The sequence below is a fragment of the Alexandromys fortis genome, unplaced genomic scaffold (genome assembly GCF_014885135.2).
Source record: "Alexandromys fortis isolate MF-2015 unplaced genomic scaffold, M_Fortis_MF-2015_v1.1 scaffold_10, whole genome shotgun sequence".
NCBI classification, from domain to species: domain Eukaryota; kingdom Metazoa; phylum Chordata; class Mammalia; order Rodentia; family Cricetidae; genus Alexandromys; species Alexandromys fortis.
Window position 1 is genome coordinate 16,299,233 of NW_026067895.1, and position 26,290 is coordinate 16,325,522.

Consider the following 26,290-nt stretch of genomic DNA (forward strand, 5'->3'; position numbering starts at 1 on the left):
ACTTTTACAAGGAAGAACATTGTGAATTAAGTCCTGGGATTATATTTGACTTCTGACCCATGGGTTTGGACTGGCATCAGCTGTTCTTGGGAAGTAGTCTAGATAGGAGCAGGATTAGTATTCTTGTGTGCAAGTTGTGTTCTTAGGAAATGATTAGGACATGGAAAAGTGCCTTGATACATACTGCAAATTTTAATCAAGGTTATATTCAGCGATCATGCTTTGTTTGTTGGCTTGGCTTTGAAAGACAGGGTCTAACCATGCTAACTGTCCTAGAACTCGCTACGTAAACCAAGCTGGCCTGGAATGCACAGAGATCCTCCTGCCTTGGACTCCAGAGTGTTGGGATTCAAGTCATGTACCGTCATGGTTGACACGAGCCTGCTTATGTGGTAATATATAATAGACTCAAATATACAGAAAGTAAGGATTTATTTCTATACTCCACATCGCTAGAATCCCGGTTGACTTTATTCTGCATATTTTCATAGTCCAAAGTTTATTACAATCAACACATTACTTTTATAATTGAGAAAGGCTATAAAATAGAAATCCTATAGCTGGATGCTCTTTCTCAACACAACTACACACGTACACATCATCTCCCTTCTCTGCTCCCAGAAACTCTGCACCCATGTGCTCAACCTGTTTGATAGGCGGAAAGTGAGAGGGAAAACCCGATGAGCTGACAAACTAAATTTAGCGGACAGATCTGAGTTACACGTCTCGAAAACAACCCCTGAAATAGTCTGGCCTTATGAAACTAAAGTGCATAGGCTTGTCACTCCAGGCTTCCTGAGGCATCTAGTTCTATCAAATGCCCCCAGGAACTGCATGTTATTAAATAGAGTGCCACAGGGAGCTATTACACAATGTCCTGGCAAACTGCACCCCGTGTCTCTATGAAACACAGGATCCCCACAAACCAGAAGCAAAGGTCAACCTCCTTTCCTTTCCTTTTCCTTGTATTCTGTTCCGTGTTTTTGTTGTTTGTTTGTTTGTTTTGTTTTTTGAGACAGGGACTCACTATGAACCCTGGGCTGGGTTTCAATAGGAGGCACCCTCCCATCTCAACTTCAGAGTCTCCAGGATTAGAAGTATGAGCCGTTATGCCATGCTTAAGGTTCAAATCTGGAAATGTAGTTATTAACCTCAGAAATCAGCAATAACCACACCTAATAAAAATACCAAGATTTACAATAAAAACATTTTTGCCGACAGACACCGACATTTTTAATGCATTTTATAATATTGTCGAATTATCTCAGCAAAGATTTTAGGTAATTGTACTGCCCTGTTGAAGACAAGAAGGCCCAAGACATGAATGCTTGAAGTTTTTCACTATGAGTCTAACCCACAGAGTTGACAGAATCATCATTCAATTGCTTAGAGAAACGAAGGCAAACACCTATTTCTCCTTTCACAAGATTTAAAAATAGTTCTGTTGCAATTCTAGCTGTATTTCACAATTCACTTGGGATTTTCTTTTAAACTTCCACTCTTCCTATTGGCCTAACTTCTTAAAACAAACACACAACCTCCATTCCTCAACCCAACTCTGCTTAAGAGAACAGAAAGATGGCTTCTTCTGAGGGCACTGAATTCAGCTGTGTAGTGGTGCCAATCAGAAGGGAAACCTCAGACTTTGTAAACATTCTTTGAGTAATAACAACAGTTTCTAATGACAAGCTTTTATTTTCCTAGGTAAACGTATACCTGTTTGGTTTGAATTCCAAAAAGCACAGCGTCATAGGACTGTCAGACTGCCTCGGCAATAAGTTCTCTCAATATTGCTCTGTTTATAAACACAAGATATTCAGTGCATGCCAAAACACGTTATTAGATTTATGTTTTCCTTTGTTTTCAGTAGGCACATGAGCCATCTTTTTTTTTTTCCAGTATAAAATAAAAACCATCTACTAGGCATGGGGTTTGGCCCAGGGAAAATGCCTGTGACATATTTATATTTAGACATGTGAGGGCCTTTGATCACAGTGCTCAATATAATGTTACATTTGATGACTAACATCCCCTTTCCATCTATATCCTGAGGTGAACGTGAAAAGAGGCAGGGCTTTTGGGAGGTGATTATGTTATCATGATAAGGCCCACACAGATGGGACTAGTGTCCTTATAAAAACAAGACCCAAGAGCTTAGTTCCCTTGGTCCTTCTACCACAAAGGGGTCTGATGCTAATAGTCCCAGAGGAAGACTAAGCTGGCCTTCAACTTCTTTCCTATCCTGAGGATGGTCAGACATTTCTGTTGTTATGGTAATCTTAAGGCGGCAGGGGCAGACTGGGAGGTGGCCTTTCTCTCCTCAATACTTGTGGAATATTCTTCCCTTCCTGCTGACTACTGTTTTGTAGGATCTCAGTTAAGCTGTCTCACAACTGAGACCTTGGTTACCTTACCCTAATACAACAGTAAGTGACATGACACCCCTGCCCTCCAAAGGTTCCCACCACTTTTTTTTTTCTGTCATTCTAAAATAAATATAAGGTTTTTTAAAGTTGCAAGCGCAGTATAGGGAATTGCTTTGTGTCAAGAGAACCATGGCACAACGAGTAAAGCCAGAAACTATGACAGTCTCAGCCATACAACCTGTGTTCTTCTCTCAAATTCACTAGCTCCTCCAAGCTACCCCACCCCAGGCCACCTTCCCACCATGAACAGTTAATTGTAAATCTTTCTTAATTTTGCACCTTCCTCTTCCTCTTTCCTTCCTTGGCTCTGATGGCCTGAGCAGGTCTGAAAACCACAGTATTTTGTAGAATCTCAGATGCTCCCCGAGTTTTCTCCCAATTCAACTGGGGTCATGCCCTTGGGCTAGAAAACCCAGAAGTGAAACATGTCTTTCCAGTTATCACACCAAACAGCACATGCTGGCCAACTGTCGTTTACTGTTTTGGGATGCTGACCCCATGTTATTTCTGTCAATATGGCTATGGAAAATCAGGAATGAGATGAAAGATTTGGAATTAAGTGGTCTTGGGTCCAATGACCTTTCTACCAATTCATGCACCAACGATGGGAAAGCTGTTTTATCTTCTCTTGTTCTATTCCATTCAGTGTCCTATAAAACAAAGCTATCTGTGACTGTTAAGAGGACTAAGGACATGCATGTAAAGCTGCCAATGACTAGAATTTAATGCTGTTCTATGACATCAAGTATCACTATTGCTTTTAAGTGATTTTTATTTTTTTACAGATGAGCCAAAAATAAAGGAATGCTGGAATGGTTTGACTCTGGAACCTTCTGCATGGGCTTGAGGTTTGAATGCCTATTCTTAGCTTGTACAGCCATTGGAAAGGGGGAGGGTCCAGAAAGTTCAAAAGTAGTGCCTAACTGGAGAAAGTAGGTCACTAGTGTGGGTCCTTGGGTAGATATTACCTATGGTCTCTCCTCTTCTCTCTCCCCCGTATCCATCATGATATGAACAGTGGTCCTCTGGCACAATGACGTGGAATGTCCTTCTGTATATGTGTTGCTTTTATTGGTTGAAGCTGTTTCAGCAAATTCATTAGCAGAGTAAAGTCAGGCAGGAAATCAGAACAGCAATATAGAGAGAGAATAGGCAGTGTCAGGGAGACACCATGTAGCTCCCAAGGAAAGACTCATTGAAACCTTATTGGCAGGCCACAGCCTCATAGTGATGCAGAGATTAATTAACAGATATGGATTACTTTAAGATGTAAGAGTTAGTTAATAAGAAGCCTGAGCTAATAGGGCCAGACAGTGATATAATTAAAAAGAGGGCATATAGACTCACAAAAACAGGAGTCAATTGGAGCTTCTTGGTAGCCACGTTTTTTCAGATAGGCTCCGTTCGCTGGTGACAAGCAGGGGTGAAACTTCTTTAAGAGAAAGCTTTCTGACTCAACATTAGCAGCAATATCTGCATGGCTTCTTTAAGAGACAGTATCCTGGTAACTCGTGTAATCACACGTATAGTTTCCATGTGATTATTTGGGTTTGGGCAGCTGGGAAACTTAAGAGCGGTCTCCGTTTACAGCACAAGTCCCAGCCACGACAACATTCTTACTTTTGCTCGAGGAACTGACATCAGGGGTAGGTCCCAAATGAGTGGGATGGGGCTGTCAAGAACCAACATAACACCTCTCATCCTGCCCTAGAGGTTTCTTTGGATCAACAGCTGGATAATAAGAACTTGCAAATGTGAAGGCATTTATCCTGGGTTTCCAGCAAATTAAGTTTATGAAGCAGAAGTTGCCCCCCTCTCTACTCTCTGTTACAGACAGTTTCCTACCACTCTCTGCATCTACCCCAAAGGCAGGCTATAAGCACATTCAGAGCCTTTCACCTTGGCATGCACATTGTTGTTGTAGCCCTTAGAGTTCAACAGACAGGCAGCACACAAGCAAATTCAGTTGTCTCCTTCAATGGTGCTCTTAATCTGCTTGAGAATGACTCACTTCGAAAGAGCAACGAAATATTCAAGGGTAAAGGAATCTCAAAACTATCCTTCTAAATAAAGTTGTCTCCAGTTCCCAGGAAAAATTTTAGACATTTAGGCTCAAACTCCACTGTATTACAATAATGAGCACACCCAGGCAAAGGGCCCTAAATATAATCTCGGTCAGCCTTTGGGGTAGTTATAGAGTAGTAGAAACCAGAACATGGGAGAGCGGTGATGGCATCAAACTGTCCCACCAGGGTCTGTGCACGCTACTGTCACACTTAGAATGGGCATCATTAAGTGTGGGCTTCCCTTAGCATCTCTAGATCCTGTCAATGGTGCTGCAGATTTCCCCAGTATCAGATACAACAGGCATAAAATGCTGAGGAAAGAGAATATTTCAATTTCCAAAGACTTCCCAAACAACACAGAGCATATTCCAGAAAGCAGTTTCCAGTGGGGGGGGGGGGACAGAGAACTAGAGAACAGCAGCTGACCTCTGGCCCCGCAGCTCCCACTCCTCTCTAACTTACACAATGGTATTTCAGCACTTTCCATTCTGAACCGCTACTGTGACAACCAAATAAGATGTCTACAGAGAAATCTTTTGAAAACTGAAATACTGCATGGATCATTATTGAACTAGGGGCTGGTGCATTGATAAAGGGTAAGTTTGTAAAGTGAACAATCTTCTGGTGGAATATGCTCTAAAATAAATCCCAGCAGTTGAGACTGAGGTAGGATTACCTTAGCTGATGTCAGCTACATAATGAGTTCAATCTGGGCTATGATAAGGACCTGTCTAAAAAAAAGGAAAAAAGAAAAAAACAAACAATAACAAAACACAGTTTTCCTTCTATGAAATTAGGGAACCAAAATGCTATCCATTTAGAGCAATGACTCTTAACTTTTGGGAGTCAAACAACCCTTTCACGGGAGTCATCTAAGACCATGGGACATTTACATTACAATTCATAACAGTAGCAAAATCACAGTAATGAAGTAGCAACGAAAATAATGATATGACTGGGGATCACTATAACACGAAGAACTGTATTAAACAGTCACAGCATTAGAAGGGTGGAGAATCACTGGTTTAGAGTTTCCTTATCTTAAGTCATGATTTCTTTATGAGCTTAAGAAAATTATATGTCATTAAAGCTTAGAGTTGAGCCTATGTCTACAGCAGCACCATATAACAGGTACCTGCTTTCCATCTAATTCCGTAAGGATGGAAAGTAGCAGTAATTCCTCGAAGATCTTCAAGGGAGGAGATGTGAATGCCACATCTGGAGTGGTCTTCCGCAGGGCACCAGTCTCTGACGGGCTAATCACAGGTAAGAATGGAAGAAGTCATACTTCCATAACATAACTAGGGCACAGTCCAGGTGTCATTGAAGAATCAAAGAAAAGGAAAGTCAACAAAAAATAAATAAATAAATAAATAAATAAATAAATAAATAAATAAATAAACAAACAAACAATTGAACAGCAAACACGGGACAAAGTCCAAGGGTGAAATGGCATGTTATCTAAGATCTGCTCTGAAATATTGTCTTCTTCTCCAGACTGAAGGGTGATGAACAGGAGAGAGAACTGGGATCACAGAACGTTGATGATAATACTAAATGATAAAGATATCTGATTTATTTTACTATCCTACATTTAAATTGTCATTAAGTTACTTCTACCCTTTTGTGATCTACTGGTTCCCTACTGTACCACAAGTGCATTAAGTGACTCCTTAAGAATGATTTTAAACTGGAATATTGGAATTTTATCTGTTATATACTCACTTGGTTTAAAATTATGTATACACGTGAGCATTAAGTACTAGAAAATTTTAAGAAGAAAATGAGGCACAAGAACTAGAGGTGAAGTAATGATGAAGGCAGAGAACAAGTCAGCGACACACTAGTGCCACTAAGCCAATGAACTACTGCGAGAGGAGGTCAAAGTCCTGCTACCAAACCTCGGGCATTTGACCCATGGGGCTGCTCGTCCATAATTTACCTAATTCCACAACAACCTTTGATCAAAGCAAGTCCCGATTTTGGAAGGGCATCCACACATCCCTGTCAGTGTTGCCCAGATCAACTCTCACCTACATCCACTTCCTCAAACTAAAAACACAGTCCAGCAAACAGTGAAAAGAGAAAAGAAAGGTGAAAAGGCCAAACTCGATGTGCAAGACGCCTGTGTCATGCGGAAAATACAAAGTCGAGAGGCACAAGCGCGGCATACTGTCTGACAAGGAAGGACACACCAAATCTTCAGTCGGCATTTTCTTACCCAACCTCCATCACCCCACTCCTCATGAGTAATCTCGCTCCAGCGGCCAGGATGGCCAGGAAACAGCTGAGCAACATCACAGTGACAGATAAGGAAGCAGGCCGGAAGGAAGGTAGGATTGTTTGAAATTCCATTTCAGGAAGTCACTGACCTGCCTCCCAGTTGATCAACAGGCTTGATAAAGGCCCAGAATCCTGAGCCCAACCAGTAGGGCTTCAAGAGGCTGTGTGGGCTCCTCTCTAATACCTACCCCTTGACAGCTCAGTAACTATGGAGGAGAGGGCTGGCAAGTGGCTCAGAGGATAAAGAAGGCACCTGCTACCCAGCCAACGACTTGCGCTTGATTCCCATGATCCACATGATAAAAGGAGAGAAATGGCTGGGTGGTTGTGGTAGATACCTTTAATACTAGCACTTGGGAGGCAGATACCGGCAGATCTCTGTCTCAAAAAACAAAAACAAAAAAACAAAAGACAAAAAATACAAAGGAAAAAAGGAGAACTGTCTTTCAAGTTGTCCTCTGATCATTGCATGCAAATGGATACACTCAGAAGCACTGTGCATGAATACACACACACAGAGACACACACAGACACACACACACAGAGCTTTAAAATAACTTTTTAAATAGTACCTTTATGTCGGCACAGGCAGTCAAGATTCAGCTAACAACAGCTTTGGATGAGTAGGTGAAACGGCTTAGACTTTCCAGTGAAACGCTAAAGGTCCAGTCCCCCAAATGAGGACTCCTTTGATCTTCCATGGGACACTGTGCTCAGTCCATTTGCCTGGAGCAAGGTCCTCATTACTCAAATGTTTAGAGAGACATCTCACCTCTACAGATAGTAGGAAACCTGCTTATGACCCAATATTCTACTAAAAGAGAAAAATTTCCAATCTCTTCTGACTTCTTTCTTTTCTGAGTTTGGAAGAGGAATTCGTTTTGCATAAAAGTGATCAGTTCCCATCTCCTAGGTAAGGTGCATCTTCTGATGGCTTTCCTTTTGCTTTGGCCATCAGGAATCCCTCCGCCAAATCAGGGGATAGGTGGGCAAAGCTAGTCAAGAGATTGTACCTAAAGACTCAGTGTTGATCCCTCAAGAACCTGAGCCTAAAACTCAGCAGCCCCTCCATCAGTAGCCCCATGGATTCCTACTTTAGGAGACTCGGGATTCTAGGATGGCAATGCATGTAATGGCATAAATGTAGGCTAAAACTACATGTGCATTCTGTACTATATTTTATGACACACAACAAGACCCAATCACACCCAATTGAAGATTCAGTTAGTCATAGCTATCCATACTATTGGCCTTCCCAAAGGCTGTGGGTTTGTGTTCTTTCAACAGGTTTGTGCAAATCCTAGAACCAGACATGAATGGAAACCAAACTAAATAAATCTGAGGTTATATTAAATAAATAAATGTGCATTAGGAAGATAACCATCTTTTTTCATACAGTTACCTGTTCCTTTTGTTTTAATCCATCTTTTAAGATACAGTCTACATAATTCTTTGCCTTGTCAGCATCAGACTTCTAGAAACTAATCTGATAGGAATGTCTAATGAAGAAATTAAAATGTTGACGTTCCGCGACCGTGGCTGTCTCTTAAAGCATGTCCCGTAACAATGCAGTATATCACAAGCTCTATGTTCTAATTCATCTGCACAAACTACTTGCAGCCGTCATCTACCAAGAAGACCTCAGTGGCAGTTGTCTGGTGGCACCTGAGTGAACACACACCTAATACATTCATCTCAGTGTCCAGGGTCACATGCACTGAGATGAGAAGAAACCTTATCCACCTGCCATCTCTGCCATAAACCTACATTCTTATGATTGGAGCCCTCACCACAGCCCCCAAAGGAAAACACTTTCATGATACGAACCTACCACACAAGGGTTTATGCATTGAGAGCTTGGTCCCTAGTGTGATATTGGGATAGGGGGGAGGAGACACAGACCTTTAAGGGGTAAAACACCCAGGGCGGTCCTCAATAGAAGGTACTGTGCTGGAAAAGGATTTAGGTGATTCTAGCAGGAGAAAGGAAAGTTCTCCATAGACTGAGTTTTTCTAAGGGAAACCACACCTATCCCTCTGTAGCTTATTGTCCAGCCATGGGAACTCTTCAGCTTGCACAGGTTCTTCTTTCTGAAGGCACTCACCACTAGGCCCTCAGCAAGCACCAAACTGATGGGGCGGCACCATCTTGGTTTCCACAAAACTGGGAAGTAAACAAACCTTTTGTTACTAAGAAATCTGCCCTGGGTATTTCATTCCAGTATCAGCAAAGAGACCAACCTATGGGTCACTGGAACCTTAGTATCTTTCCTGGCAAAGCAAAGGTTTTACCTGAGGTTCTGCTATCTTGTAATAGAGCTAATTCATCAGCTCCAGCTGACCAGACAACACCGATTCCTCACACAAACGGCCCCAGAGGCTCGTTTCCCTGTGAATCGTCACAAGGCAGGCCTCCATCTGTACTGCTCAGACTTTTCTTCAAAGCTCCTAGAGAATATTCCATTGGGCTCTCAACTCAGTGGTTTTTTCCTGGCCCAAAGTCCTTCCACATTCCTCCCCAAACGACGGTCAGGTCTGTCCCAACAATTCTGTTATGCTGGTACAAATTCCTATCTTAGGGTTTCTATTTCAGCAATGAAACACCAGGACCAAAAGCAAGTTGGGGAGGAAAAGGGTTTCTAGGCTTACACTTGCATCACTGAAGGAAGTCGGGGCAGGAACTCAAACAGGACAGGGGCCCGGAGGCAAGAGCTGATACTGAGGCCACGGAGCATGCTGCTCACCACGCTTTCTTACAAAAGCCAGGCCCACCAGCCCAAGGAGGGCACAATTCACAAGGGGCTAGGTCCTCCCCCACCAATCACTAAGTAATAAAATGCCTTATAGCTGGAATTCACAGAGACATTTTCTCAGTTGGAGTTCCCTCCTTTTAGATGGCTCTAGCTGTGTCAAATTGACGTAAAACCAGCCAGGACAATACCCTTGACACTTAAATCTAATGCACAGTTAGAAATAAAATCAAGTTAAATTTCTGAAATCTCTGAGATACCTCTAATAAATAACTCCTCTGAGCAGTTAAGGAGCAGGCATTAAACCACTCAGTCCAAGCTCCTCAAACTATTGAGCCTCTATTTAATCCTCGGCCTGGCTTAAGTCTTCCTGCTGTATATACAGGAAGACACGCGGATGACTAAGGAACTACTCACTGTCACCAACACTAGCTGACTTAAGCCTGGCCTTGCCCCTCCCACACAGTTGCGCAATGCTCACCCAGACAGTTGTATTTGCTTCCAAACCTGTTCACACAGGTTGGACTTGTTTCTGCCGCTGCAGGATTTAATTAAGCTGTTAACTAATGAAATGCAAGTATGAGGGGAAAATGAGCTTGCTAATCCTATAAAATTAAACTGAACCTTTAGTAGGGCTTGATAAGCGTAGTCAGGTAACAGGAATGCTACCAAACTCCTATTTGAAGCAACTTCAATATTCAGAAGGGGGGAAAGTGCCTAAAAACCTCCAAGAACTTGGCAATGGGCTCCTTCTGAAGACTTTGCTGTTCCAGAGCAGCCACTTTAAAGAATTAAGCACAGGATGGTTGGTGAGACATTCCGGGTGTGGTTCCGGGAAGACAGTAAACATCACAAATCAGATAAACTCGCAGGACACTATGCATAGGGCTCAAAAAAAGTCAAAGCATTTATTAAATTTTAATTTTTTATTTTTTGTGAGTGAGATGGCTCCACAGGAAAAACACTATAAAGCCTAATGACCTGAGTCCAATCCCCAGGACCGCACAAACAAACTGTAATAACCCGCACAACTGTAATAACGTATTTGGATTATTCCCCTCACTATTTCTAATGCTTGTGGTAGGGTATAATTTTAATTATTTTCAGCCTTAAATGATTGATCATTCAACTGTTCACTGCAGAGAGAAACAAAACCAACATCTAGTTTCCTTCCTGCTGCATTTTCTGCCCTTCTTATAAAAAAAAATAGGATTATTTTATTTGTCTGTGTGTGGGGTTCTCAAGTGTATGTGCGAGCCCTATGTGTATGGAGGGGGTGGCTGTGAAGATGACATGCAGCTAGAGCCACTGGAATTGTTGTTACAAGTGGTTGTGAGTCACCCAGTGTGTTAGGAACCCAGTCAGAGTCCTTTGCAAGAACAAGTGCCCCTGACTGCTGAGTCATCGCTTCAGCCCCACCCACTCCCATTGTTTTCATCAAACATATCAACAAGAACAAACTTTGCCTCCAATGAAGTCTGTCTCACCCTTCCCTCACTGGCCATCTCCTCAGCAGCCTGCAGGTCACAAAAGTCCCTTTGGATAGGGCTCAGGGTCCCACCTCTGGGGGCCCACACCTCTAGTTCTGCTACCCTCTCCTTCTTATGCAATCCCCGCCCTTTCGAAGTCTGGGGCCTGCCAGCTAGAAGCTAACCAGAGCACAGCAAAGACTGACTGGCACTGCCACAGGATTCTCTTCCCAGAACGCTCACCCTGCACAATACCCTGTGCTCAGATTCTGAAGTGGTAACAGGTTAAGACTATACAAAGCAAAGGAGAAAACTTCAGTTTGTGGAAAGGGTGGTACTCTGGGGCTAGGCAAAGTAATAAACAAGTTAGTCTGAAGAAAAGTAAATTATGAAACACAAAGAGCTACACCAAAATTTCACTGTGACTTTGGTAAACTAATAAGCCTTTCTGAGTATTTTTCTTGGCTCTAAAAATATAGGTCCTCCCAGACCTACCTCAGTATTCTACTGGAGTCCAACCCAGACATGACTGATACTCAGAAAACCACTAGTATGTGCACCAGCCAAGTGTCTTAGTTACTATTCTGCTGCTGCGAGGAGACGGCATGGTGGTGACAACTCTTCTTCAAAAGCAGAAGTCTTTGGAAAGCAGCAACTATTCACTTCAAGGGGCAATTAAAAATAAATCTATATTCACCATAAAGAGAAATCCCAAAACAGAGCAAGGAAAACCAGAGTCCAAGTCGAGCTGCCCATGCAGAGAGCACACATCCGAATGCTCGCACAACTGCCAGATGACCTGGAAGCCAGATCATGCCTCAAGATATGGAAATGGAGACCATGAAATGAGAGTAGCTTCAATTGCCCATGTAAGCACACAGTTATTAGCCTTTAATCTAAAATAGTTTACAATAGCAATAAAGTAATAATTAATAATTTTGAAGGTGCTAGAGATATGGCTTAGTGGTTAAGTGTACTTGCTACTCTTACAGAGTTCCCAAGTTTTATTCTAAGCATCCACATAACAGCCCACAATCACATGTATCTCCAGCTCCAAGGGATTTTACATCATCGTTGGCTTCCATAGGCACCAAACATACATGTGCTGCACATACATCCATGCAGACAAACGCTCATATGCATAAAATAAATCCTTCTTTCAATGCATTCATTTGCAATATGACATAGTTGAATAAAGATGGGTTCTGCAACTTTTCTAAGTAAATTGAAGTAAATACTTCACATCAAAACCAGGTTTGGGTTGTTATGACCAAGAAAGTTTGAGCATTACCTCTCACAGGGCCATATCCTAGCAAGCTCTTGCTGTTTAGGCTAGTACACTGCTTATAAAGCCAGCACCTATTCAGTTCTCAATCAACGGAAAGGAGGGGAAGGAAAGAAAAAGCAGAAGGGAGGAAAAAGTAAATGTATTCATCTTTGTTCTTTCCAATAATCTGAACTTCAAAAGATAGCATTAATTAGTACTTTCACAAAACAAATCAAGGTAAATGACATACTTAAGAGAAATTTTACCATTCTGTAAAAGGTCCACGTGAAGCAATTAATGGACCAATATTACACCCAGGGACACACTGAGAGAGAAATATGTTTGGGAGACACTAGCAAATAAAAATGCCTACTCAATCAATTACTATACAACAGGATACATGAGATGTGTATACAGATTGTTTATATATAAATGTATGTAATTGCATATATATTTGGAAAGATGGGCATCAAATTATTCATTATGTCTAACCCTTTGAAGTAGACACAGATAGATGGGAGGGTTATCTATCAGAGTTCAAGGAAGAAAGGTGGACATACATTGCTAAGAAAGGTCTATTGCTGGGTGGTACTTGCAGAGTTCTTTCCACGGTTTTCATGTCTGTTTAATATAGCTGCCCATACTTTCCTATGGGAGAGGCTGGGAGGCAATGAAATTCTGGAACCAGATGATCTAGACTTCAGTCTTGGCTCTTGTATTTACTGCTTTAAGATCTGGAAAAAATTGCTCAACCACTCTGAACTACAGCAGCCTTTACTAGTGGAGGTAACAACACCGAAGCCATAAACAGAAAGCAAACTGCATAGGAAAGATACCCCATACAGAAAAGAGCATGAATTCCAACATCTTATCAGTAAAACTACAACACAAAAGAGTAATTTCATGAGACAAAAATTAAACAGAAAATTACCAACATTGACTTACTCTACAAGTACATTCTGTATCAATGTGGAGCAAAATAAACTGAGAAATGACAAAAGCCTTCAGATCCTACCTTATGGCCAACATTGATGCAATCAAACTCCCTCTGGGTCACAGCATGGCCAGAGGGTGCCTGGGCAGGAAGCTCCCTAGAGGCACAGCTCAATGTGTTGTGACCAACTCCTAATGCGGCTGCCCAGCAACTGGGCTGCCTCATGATGACAATAATTACCATGCTTCACCTGACCAATGGTGTGAGCACTCCTGAAACGCAAATGCTGTGTTATAAACACTTAGACCTAATAATTGACCTCAATGGGACTTGTAGCCTCACCTAGAAACATACAACATAAACCAGGGTCAATTATCTAACACTTGGGACAGCAGTGGGGAAAACTGTCTTACTGGTCATGCTCTAGTAACACAAAGCAAGTATCTACTTCGCTGAAAGACAACACACTACAAACTGGCCCCGTTCTCCTACCTGGCATTTTAAGAGGTACACTTTAAACTTTGACAAGCCAGAAAAATACCCCCCCTTAATTTGCATAACATGAGAAACTATTTTGTCTTATTGGGGTGTGTGTGTGTGTGTGTGTATGTGTGACTTCTTCACCTTATTTTCCAGACAGTGCCTCTTCACTGAACCTGGAGCTCACCATTTTGACTCGACTGGATGGCCAGCAAGCTCCCAATGCCCTTTTGTTCCCACCTCCAAATGTTAGGTTACAGGTGGAGCTGGCTTTTCTACAGCACTAGGGCTCCAAAATCAGGTCCTCATGATTGCTTACCAAGCACTTTACCCACTAAGCCACTGCTGCAGCCCTACAAATGTATAAAGAAAAGAATGACACATTTGCTGTGTGGTTATTCGGAGTGACAACCAGACATGCCTCACAAAAGTTCCTGCTGATTTATACATTTTACATTTGCCATGACTGATAGCAGAATTCTGTTTATATTTGCTCCCTTTCTCCAGGGACAACTGGCTTACCACCAAGAAGGTCCTTCACCCTCAGACATGTCTTAGTATAACAAATCACAGAAATTCTTATTTCCGGGACCTCATTTTTCTAAGTAGATTCCACTGCCAGACTCATTTATCCTCCTGGGCAAAATGTCAACGACAATACACAAGTGAATTTCTGTCAGCCTTATTTAGCCAACTTGATTAATAAGTTAAAAGCTGAAGTTACAACTTGGATCAAAGCGACGCGAAACTATTGGACACGGGAAGCTATTTGTGAACCTTCCTTTGTCAAAGACACAGTCTCAGTATCTCCATTTATCTTTCATGTCAATATACTATTTAGAAAAGAAAACTGCCATCACCAAATCGTAGCCAAATTGTCTGGTCAAAGGCCTATTTAACGACATCATTCACCCATGATCTCTTTAGCCTACTTCGAGATGTTTGCTTAAAAAACACCATGATCATTTTGAGTAACCATAGCTATTCTCTGATGACCTAGTATCCAATTATTTTTTCTTCTGTGTGAATGTCACTGACCAGTAACAGAAGTCTAAGCCTAATAGCGTCAGCTTTCAGAAAATTCAATATATTTTTCTGATTGTGGGCTTTTGTTTTAGTAAATACAAATTAATTGAGTAGATTACCTTCTGGAAACTGTGAAGAGTAAACAAAGCTATTGGCTCATCACAGGTCAAACAGAAAGAAAAGGAGGTCAGAACTCTACTAGAAATTGAGCCATTAACATTTAAGAAAATATCATTTGTCAAACCAAGTAAGGAAAGGATCATGATATGGCTATGAATATAGATTTTTAAACTCAAGAATATTTAAAATCTGCTCAGGAGATGTGTAAGTAATAAAAAACTAACCTACTATTTTCCTGGAACTTAGATTAAAGCTTAGTTTATATAAACTGCAACAACACATTGCATATTCAATTTTTATTAATAAGAATTCTTTTAAGTTTGTTCATTAAAGAAATCTGGAGAGAAATCCACTTAAGTCAAACTTTTTTTTTGTCTTACTGTGAAGTACCTTTTTAAACACTACTCACAAGAAAACAGACAAGATTTTCTCACTAGCAGTCTGTAGAGTAACTGCGTGAACAAGGAGAGAATTCAGTCAACATTGGATACAAATGAACTGTTGCTGCATTCAGTGTCTACATGTGTGCAATAAACAGGCTATCATTACCTGGGAGCCCACCCCACATGTCTAGACGCTAACTGACTAGGAGTTAAGACAGCAGGACAGGGAGACGCTGCACCATCTAGAGTGCAGTTGTGAGATCCATCTAGTCAACTTGAAGTGTCCCCAAATGAATTTCCATTCAAGCTTTCTAATCTTGCTCACTTTTGCCCCTGCACCTCTTGTTCTTCTGAATTCACTCAATATACCATGCTCCATAAGGCAATTATAAGCCTACGTGTTCAGGATCTAGGAAAGACTTAGGATTGCACAGTCATCTCACAGATGACTACACCCTGGTGTTAACAGTCAAAGACATTCGAAGCTCACCTGCCCAGAGCGCCAAGAAACCGAAAGGGGCCAATGCAACAGAGGAGAAGGGCATCAATGACGAGTACTCCCTATAAACAGTTTTGGTAAACGGGATGTTACAGGTCTTTGTGACTGTGGGACTGACTAGATCCGTGCACATACCCTGAACTATAACTGTTCAGCCCCCCAAACAGCACAAACTATGGTTACGCTTTCTCAACCAGCATCATTCTTCGATGTTTAACTTCATTTTTAAAAGGCGGTTTAATTTTCCTTACACTAAAGTAAAAGCATCAGTGTTAATGAAAGCAAAAAGCTCAAAGGAAAGGCAAAATGCACGTAACATTTATTAAGTAAGACTAATTTCTCATGCTTAAAATGTGCTAATGTAAGTCAATGCAACAGAAGGAAGAATGTTCAGGGAAACGGCTAAGACGAATAAGGAAGAGAAAGAAGAAAATAAAAGCACAGAGTAAAGTACACCAGATTAGGGAATTAAAATCCAGGGAACAAAGAAGAGTGAAAAGATCCTAAGTCTTGACCCGATGAAGAAAAACAAAAGAAAATAGGCATTACTTCCAACTCAGCACACCGGCACAGTTAATGCCCTGGGATTTACAGGGATGGGAGGTGGAAAGACACAACTCTGGATCACAGTACTGCACCGAGTCTCAAATAGCTATGGGAGGGTTTCAATGCTCTTACCGAAAAGGAATGATAAATATCTAAGGTGGTGAATATGTTAAAGACTACAATTTGATTACAGCAAACATACCATACGTGTATTACCACTGCACTGTGAATGTCAGGAGGCCGGCAGATCTCCATGAGTTTGAAATTAGCCAGGTCAAGACAGCAAGTCCCAAGCCAGCCAGGATTATATACTAAGACCCTGTCTCAGATAAACATCTTACAATTTTACTGTGGCTCATAAATTTGTACAATTATTAGCAGTATATCTTAAACAAAAATTAAGAATGCAAATTTGGTTTAAAATTAAAATTGGTGGCCTTTGTGGAATCCAGTTTGGCGATTTTATCTAGCAAGGTTCATATGCATTTAATCTCTGATCTAGAAATCCCACTTATAGGAATTTAAACACCAACTTTAGCAGCAAGATTTACACATAGGGCAGAATACAGCCAATCTAATACCTGAGTGAGCACACGGTCACAGTTTGGCAACTATTAAAATGTCTAGAAAGAGGCAAAGGTGAAATTAATTACTATATATTCATTATATTCATTTAATGAAATACAATATCATCACTACAACCAAAAGTCATGATTTCTGTGTGTGGTTAGGCAAGATCTCCAAAATATTGTAAGTATAGGAAAATTAGCTGCAGAATTAAAAAGTTTAACATTTTTATTAAGAGCATATGGTGATATGCCAATCCATTTTAGGGGAAAAAAATCACAAGTATACTAACACATTTGAATGTAACCAACACAACTCATCTATAGCTTTTGATAAGTTTATACACTAACCACAAGCATGTTTTGCTTTTATTTTTGTTATCATGGTTACCAGGATATAAGATTATGAGTAAGTATCTACTCTGTTTGATGTCATCCAACAAAATCTGGTTTAAAATATAAGCAGAAAACTTAAAGAATTTATAATCAGCCTTAATGTCTGAACCTCCCCCAGATCCATTTAAAGAGGACCTTCAGGAGTGTTGGGAGGTTAAGCTAACAGAACAAGAGACGGGAGACCAGAAGTAGAGAGGAGAAAGCAATGCAGACGACAGACAACTCAGAATCAAGCTTAGGGCTGAGGATGCCTAATGTTTCAAACAGAAAGTTGACTTACACATTGCACTGTGTTATGAAGCAAGAGACCACAGACACCTAGCAGCTCAACGCTGCGGTGGAGTGGGGGGGGGGGGGTCTTCTTGATAAAAGCTGCTCCAAATGCCTCCCATGGCTTAGGAGGCAAACAAGAAGAAAGAAATCTAACCTTCAATCAGCCTTTAGCATTGAGCCACTACATGGACAAGCCAGGAATAAACTCAGAAGTCCAAGAAAGCATGAAACAAGTGCCAGGCTGAACAAAAGAAAACCCTGAATCCTGAGAAAATGGGATATGGGATTTGTCCTCCCCACGCCCCATAAGTTACTCATCTATTGCCTCTCCGTTCTTGACTGACGTAACTGACAAACTCTGACCTGGGACTTACAGGTATCTTGTTCATTTGCAGGCTGCATAATGTTGGTTTGGGTTTTGTGGGTAGACAGAACAGCAGATACTGCAGAGCAAGGAGCTGCACTTCCTGGTTCTGGGGCCCTCCAACAGTGATGGAGCAAGACACCCCCTGGGTGACAGTTCCCCCTGAACACCTTTCCTTGGCCCGTCTAAAGAAAATTTTTCAGTAAATTCTGGAAGGCAGATTGGCAGCAAGCTCTACTGGCAGGGAACTGTGTTGCCTTCTTGGTCATGCAGTGTGCCAGGGCCACATCCTCTGTAAAGAGCTCAGAGCTCAGCTGTGGGGGGAGGGCTGGCGGGGACTATAATCTCTTCTTTTGGACACTCCTTCTTTTTGAGTCCCTGGAGTGGTGGCTGTTCCCTATATTGGCTACGCTTGGGTTCTGTTTACATAAACCTACAAGGTCCATTTCATATTTAAACCATGGTAATCTCTGTGTTCTTTAAAGGCTGGACTCTTTCCTGGTTGAATCTTCTTTCCCCCAACAGTTTAGCCATACAGAGAAAACTTCACTCAGAAAAGAGACTCCCTTATTTAGACAGGGGATGGCACAGTGCTGGCTAACAGTACATTCCTACTCTACACACAGCTTAGTCAAGTGACCTTGTTAAGTTTTTATGAGAATGAGTATGAGCACAGTGACAGTTTGGGAACGATGGAAAGGGCAGGGAACTGTGAGCATCCAAACCTAGTACTCTCAGCAGAGAGGCGGCACTGCTATGCTTGCTTGTTTCTCTTAAGTCTTCAACCCAGGGGGACCACTCCTTGCTTGTGCCCTATGCAGACAGCCCATCCCTCCTGACTCTTTTCCCTTGGAGTCTTACAGACCTGCGGGATTTTCGCAGAGTACATCTCCGTGAGTGCCGGTCTTGCTCAAGTGACGTAGGGCATTTGCTTTGATGGTTCTCCTTTAGGAAGCACATACCGTTCTATCTCTGACTTTCACATGGGCAGAAAGTAAATACATCTGAGTCCTGCTTCTGCTGAGACGTCTGCTCCTCAGAGCAAGTGCTCAGGAGATAAGGAGCTTCCTCTCTCGGGCTCCTGGGCTGAAAATCACCTAGCTGCTCAACAATCTGGAAACAGCACATAGGTACCTGAGAGGCAGGAGGATTGCCACGAGTTCAAAGCCAGTCTGGACTACACTGCACTGCGCAGGCCAGCCTAGTATATGCAATAAGAAAGACTCTGTTTCAAAGAGACAATAAACATACAGAAATCACAATGAACAGAAGTGAAGAGCATTTCAGTACAGCGGTGGGAATTTAGGACTTCCATGTGCTTTCAGTGTTACAGCCCTGAGAACCAAAACACTCTAGATAGTGGATCCAAACTATCCTCCTGAGAACCAAACTAAAGCATTTTTCATAAACTTCTAAGAATGTTTAGCAATACAAAACCACACAAAAAATTTGCATTTTTTTTAATCATGCTGCTTTGATGAGGGATTTCTGTAGCTATCTGGTAGTTTGTACAGTTTAAAGGAGAACTGGCCTGGGAATCCCTACGACAGCAGTTAACTCATTTTCTTTACTCCTGCATGTGTCACTCACAGAGCTGGGTCCTACGTCTCCTGGGTGAGTAAGCATGCCGTGGTACTCACTTGGTAACAGTCTTAGTATATTCATCACGTTCCCATGTTGAGAATAGGATAGGAAAGGGAATCCTGGGGTAGACGAGTAACCCCTTCTGAAGCCAGCTGGTTTTACCGGGAAAATCTCCTCGGATTCACCACAGTTCATAGAGGGGCTCAAAACTTTTGGGCTGAGTACATTCATCGTAGCACTAAAGTAAAAATGCCAACTGAACTCTACTGTAAGAAACACAAACTACAATGTAGGACTCGATAGCTCCTGCTCACTGGGAAGAACAACAAATACCAATCATGAGCATGCGCAGCTAGAGGGGAACAGCAACTCATGCTTGAGTTGCCCTGGACCACTAGACATGGTGCCCTACCGGTTAAGACACACTCTACAGTGTTCAGGGACAGCAGCAAGCCCACATTCCACATAAATGCAAAGAAATCTATCTTTATACTCTGAGGCTAGACAATCTAGACCTTGGGAGCTTGACAGCAGATACTGCAGAAGTTGATGCCAAGGCCTTTGCACGTGTGTATGAAGCTTACAAACACTTGCAGCAGCATGTGGTAATTCCCAGTCCCACACCCAAGAAAACAAAGACAAGGAATGGATCTAACATGAAGTCACCCAATACCCATCAGGTCTCAAAAACTACAATCATTGGTGCCATTTAAACTCATAATTTCTACAAAATTTCCAAGCAATTTACAGATTCAACACAATGCCCAGCAAAATTCTTCACAGACCTCAAAAGAACGGTACTCAACTTCATATAAAAAAAAAAAAAAAGGCAAAAAAACCCAGGATTGCCAAAACAATCCTGTACAATAAAAAAACTTCTGGAGGCATCACAATCCCTGACTCCAAACTCTACTACAGAGCTACAGTAATGAAAACAGCCTGGTATTGGCATAAGAACAAACAGGAGGACCAATGGAACTGAATAGAAGACCCAGATATCAATCCACACATCTTCAAACACCTGATTTTTGACAAAGAAGCAAAAAATATCAAATGGAAAAAAGAAAGCATATTTCACAAGTGGTGCTGGCATAACTGGATATCAACATGTAGAAGAATGAAAATAGACCCATATCTATCACCATGCACAAAACTCAAATCCAAATGGATCAAAGACATCAACATAAAGCCAGCCACACTAAACCTTATAGAAGAGAAAGTGGGAAATACACTTGAACACATTGGCACAGGAAACCACTTCCTAAATATAACCCCAACAGCAAAGACACTGAGAGAAACAATTAATAAATGGGACCTCCTGAAACTGAAAAGCGTCTGTAAAACAAAGGACACGTCAACAAGACAAAAAAAAAAAAAATCAGCCTACAGAATGGGAAAAGATCTTCATTAACCCCACAACAGAGGTCTGATCTCCAAAATATACAAAGAACTCAAGAAATTGGTCATCAAAAGAACACATAATCCAATAAAAAAAATGGAGTACAGACCTAAACAGAGAACTCTCAACAGAGGAATCTAAAATGGCTGAAAGACACTTAAGGAAATGTTCAACATCCTTAGCCGTCAGAAAAATGCAAATCAAAACAACTCTGAGGTTCCATCTTACACCTGTAAGAATGGTTAAGATCAAAAACACTGATGACAACTTATGCTAAAGAGGTTGTGGGGGAAAGGGAACACTTCTGCATTGTTGGTGGGAATGCAAGATGGTACAAACCATTTGGATGTCAGTGTGGCGATTTCTCAGAACATTGGGAAACAACCTTCCTCAAGACCCAGCAATACCACTTTTGGGTATATATCCAAAGGATGCTCAATCATGCCACAAGGACACATGCTCAACTATGTTCATAGCATCCTTGTTTGTCATAGTCAGAACCTGGAAACAACCTAAATGCCCCTCGACCGAAGAATAGATAAGAAAAACATGGTACATTTACACAATGGAGTACTACACAGCAGAAAAAAAATAATGACATCTTGAATTTTGCAGGAAAATAGATGGAGCTAGAAAACATTATTTTGAGTGAGGTAACCCAGACACAGAAAGACAATTATCACATGCAGTCACTCATATGTGGTTTTTAAACATAAAGCAAAGAAAACCAGCCTACAAACCACAATCCCAGAGAATCTAGACAACAATGAGAACCCTAAGAGACTTACATAGATCTAATCTACATGGGAAGTAGAAAAAGACAAGATCTCCTGAGTAAATTGGGAGCATGGGGACCTTGTGGGAGGGCTGAAGGGAGGGGAACAGAGAAAAATGTAGAGCTCAATAAAAATCAATTTTAAAAAAAACTCATAATTTTCTTAGTCTTTAAGTTTATTTTCTTGGAGATTAGGGAAAAAAAAAAACAGATTTCACACTTCTAACCACAGACACTGCTGGTTTGTCAGCAGAAAAATCTCCAGATTCAAAGCTACCTTCTTGTGAGATCTAGACTAAACTCACTAAACCCTTGGCTTATGGTTCTGCAAGAAAAATTCTCTGAGAGTAAGGGTTTGGTTGTATTTGTTTGCCAATACCAATTATCCAGCAACCTCCAGGCAACATGAGCCTATTAGAGGTAGAAGGCCACCTCCCATTTCTGCCCTATCAGGAGAACCAGGTGAGCCTGAAGGTTAACTTAGCCAAGGGCTCCCTCAACTCACAATGCTTACTTAGTCTGCATAATCACTTTCTTAGCTGTGCACTCTGAAGTCCAAGCCATTCCATTATGCTTGCCACTCACACCAAGGTTGCTGTGATTCTAGCTTGTCCCCATTCATGGGGAGAATGTGAATTCTAATTCTGCTGCTGGCAGGAGAGGGTGCTCACACTGGCCACCTTTACAGGATCAAGTCCTGTACTTCTGAGATAGTTACACAAAAAGAGACCTTCAGAGGGACAACTGTTTCCAACAGTTAATAAAGCACCCTCCTCTGACACAGAACTGGAAGAATTAACAAACTGCAAAACATGTAGACAGCAAGTGGATTTGAAAATTGGAATCTCTCATCTGCCTTCTGCCACATAAAAGTCACACTTATCTTAAGGGAAAAAACGCGCATGATAAATATTCTTGTCAGGGAGCTGCATGATGCTGCAGACCAGACTGTGCGGCTTGACACAAAAAGAAGGGGCCAAGAACAGTGGTCACGTGATACCTCTACACTAGGGTGATGACGCTGGTGCCTTTGGACCTACCCTGGCTGGCTGGGTGTGCTGTTTACAACTTAAGACACAGGGAAATACATGAAGAAATCATATTAAGAATAGAGCGGTAGTTAATGGGTCATTCTAGTAGGAACATGGATGATATTATTGCTGAGAGCAAAGTAAATTATGGCAGCGCAGCCTATGAAGTTTCAGCAGAGAAGAATATTAGTAAACGGCCTAGACTTCTTGCACTATTTAACAAAGAACACGCCTGCTTTTTGTCCTTGTCTTAAAATTTTGCTGAAGGCTAAATTGAAGAGTTTCAGTTTAATGGCATTGTCAGAGAAGATTTCAAGCCAGCCTAGCATTGACTATATCATGTGGTCACTAACTGGAGAGCAGAGATCCAAGTATAGGTTTACCTTATATATTCTTCTAGGGGATGGGGCAAATGCTATTGGACCATACCACCAATGACAAAAATAAAAATACCTGCAGGTTTTAGAACAGACTCAGTCTCAAAGGCTCTCTCATAAACACATTCTTCCAGCTAGCTAGTGACAATACCCAAGCAAAAACAGCTATTCCAATTTCATAAATACAACAAGTACTCAACTGGTAAGCCAAGATTTCTCAACCCTGTGCTACTGACAGTCTGACGGGCAAGTCCTTGTCATGGGACTATCCAGGTGCCTGCAAGCAAGCTGGATAGCAGCATGCCTGGCTCTACCCATCCCTAGTCATGACAATAAAACTATGTCCAGACATTACCTTATGTCCTCTAGAGGGGAAACCTGCTCTTTGAGGAGAACCAGAGTCAGCTGACAGAACTGCACACAGAAAAACTACACTAAATTCAGAAACTAGCAGGAACTAGCTCCCCTATAACCTCGTTCAGTACACATTCCTCTTCAAACCAAGCTACAGCTCCCCATGGGAAGGCACATGTCACACCAGAGAACACACACAGAATCTGGTGTCAGCTATCTGCATCCTTTTATTAAACAAGTAATATGCCAGCTTCTCTATAATGAAACATGTTCAGTGTCTTCTAACCACCGCCCAAGTGATTATAGACCCCCTCCAAAATTTCATTGCATACACAGGATATAGGTCTAAACACAAACTCAGTTCAGACAACCTCCTGCCTCAAGTGGTACCACAAAAGCAGAAAAAAATCCACAGAGACAACCATAACTAAGGGTAAGACATGAAGTTTATTATTGCTCCGGAACACTTCTCATGAATTAACTACTTTAATCTTTCAATGTCTTCAACTGTCTATGAGGTCAGTATTGTGGGATATTTGTACACTGTGTGAAGATATAATGCGCCGATTGGTTTAATAAAAGCTGAATGGCCAATAGCTAGGCAAGAGGTATAGGTGGGACTTCCTGGCAGAGAGGAAGTAGGAGGTGATCATGGAGGTGCACACAGGAGACATCAGCAAGATTGGAGAGAGACAGACATACAGAATGGAAGAACGGTACAAAGCCACATGGTAAAATATAGATTTAAAAAGCAGGTTAATTTAGGTTATAAGAACTAGTTGGGAACAAGTCTAAGCTAAAGGCCAAGATTTCATAATTAATAATAAGTCTCCATGTCATTATTTATGAGCTGGTGGTCCAAAGAAAAATCCGACTGCCAAGTATTCTTCTCTTTCTGTTTTGTGATTAAGGAAACAGAAGCCCAAGCAATTCCAATAAAATCACACAAGACCTGACTCCTGAGTCCCAGGTTCTTTACTGTTTTCTGTAGTCAATCCAAGAGCCGTGGGAATCACATCTTCTAGGGACTCCACCTGGTAACCCAAGATCCACGGGTTTATCCAGGTGCGTTGCTCAAGACTACTCATGTCTGACATCACTGTTCTTCCAACCCGCCTTCTTTGGGTATAAGACAAGCTTATGTATCCATAGCACTGTCCAACCACATTTTTCTTTTTGGATAGAGGACCCACAGGACACTTCAAATCTCATATTGAAGCTGGTGTGCCCTACGTATGCCAGCGTCCTGAAATTCCTGCCCAACGCCTCCATTAAAACAAGACGTGAGGTTAATGAACACAAATGATCTTTAGCAGGCATATGCCAGACACAGAGATACTGAGGGCCACACTATGTAGCCCAGGCTTGTCTTGAGCGCCAGATCTTCTTGCTTCTGCTTTCCACAGGGTAAGATTACAGACATGTGCTACTACTCCCCACCCTCATCACGTGATTTCTGTGAGAGCATCATCCATCTTTTAAAAAAATACATTTTGCAATTCTCTTTGACAACAGAGCACCCTCTGATTCTGAAGCCTTTGGAACTGACCGTCTACCTGCTTTTAAAAATCTCATTTCTGGAATACTTTCCAGTGAGATTTCTAAGATTACTCCTAAGTGGTTCGTCCACCAGACTGGCACATTCTGTTGCATGCTCTCTTACTTTGTTTTTTTCACAGACCAGGAAGGGAACCGAGGCCCTCCTGGGTACTTTGCCAAACGCTCTGTCATCGCACTACACCCCTAAGCCCTGATATGCTCTTTCAACATCCTCAAGCATGCGCGCTACTTCAAATAGCCAGGATACGGAGATCTGAGGAGGTGGCCAAGGCATTCTTGGTTTGAAAGGTGAGTGGGAGGTCCACGTAAGGCAGATGGAGGTGAAGAGGTGGGTAAGCTGGACTAGGTGCCTCTGGTCTTCCAAGAAGGTGGCACTGTTTTCTTGCAACACAATGTGCTAGCTGGCGGCCACCACTAGAACGACACACCGCACCTTTCCCTCCTTCTAACAGGTTAAATTGTAGCCCTTCTCATGTCCTTTACCTCATTGTTCTTTTTTAGGTTCATTTTTATTATTTTTAACTATGTGAATAGGAGGCAGGAGGGCAGGCGTCCACGGGGGCCAAGGGCACCAGCTCTCCCTGGGGCTACAGTCACAGGTGGTTGTGCTGCCTGGCACGGATGCCGGAAACTGAACTCAGGTGCTCCGTAAGAACCTCACGTGCTCTCAGTCACTGTGATGGCTAGAGGCATCTCGCTCGCCCCGAGCTCACCCTTTTGAAAAGGCAAGTTTAACAGCACATTAAGTGCCTAGCCTAACTTGAAAACTATTTCCCCACAGCACATCAGACACAGCCCGTATGTACAGTCACCCGTCACACTGCGCCTGGTGTCACACTGGGAGAAAGCCAGTGTGCTCCTTCTGAGGAGCAGGAAGGACACAGTCAGAACTAAAGAGCTTCAGGAAGAAAAGTCAACAAAGATTGGTTGCCCTGAGGCAGCCACATGTATCAACCCACCCATCAAGAAAAGTGCAGTGCTTGCTCAGTTAATATTTGAAAACCTCAAGCTTCCTGAGTAAATATATTATTCTGTGAACTTTGAGACTTGGGCACGGGGCACCGAAGACCTTTAAAATCACTTGGAAATCTGCTTCAAACCAAGACTCTCCTAAGTATAACTTCACACAGGGAAAACTGGCGCTGTTTGACAGCTATTAGAGCCACAGGGAAAACAGTAAATGTCTGACGCTAACTCCCAACAAAGAAAGCAACTGACTGTGAAATAGGAAACAGGTTATACCAAGTCTTGAACTACGCAGCAGCAGCAGCCGGGGTAATACACTTCCCTCTTAGCTACTCGGAACGTCAGTGGGAGGAAGGGGGTGCGCACCGCCTCAGTTGCAGACAAAAGGACACCCTTA

The 26,290-nt window shown here is 42.0% G+C and overlaps 1 protein-coding gene across 1 annotated transcript in view; it reads right to left on the minus strand.

Annotated features, from left to right (window-relative positions):
• Positions 1-26,290, minus strand: part of Sgms1 (sphingomyelin synthase 1) — an 83,270-nt gene that overhangs the window by 55,108 nt on the left and 1,872 nt on the right. The gene's annotated exons all lie outside the window — the stretch shown is intronic.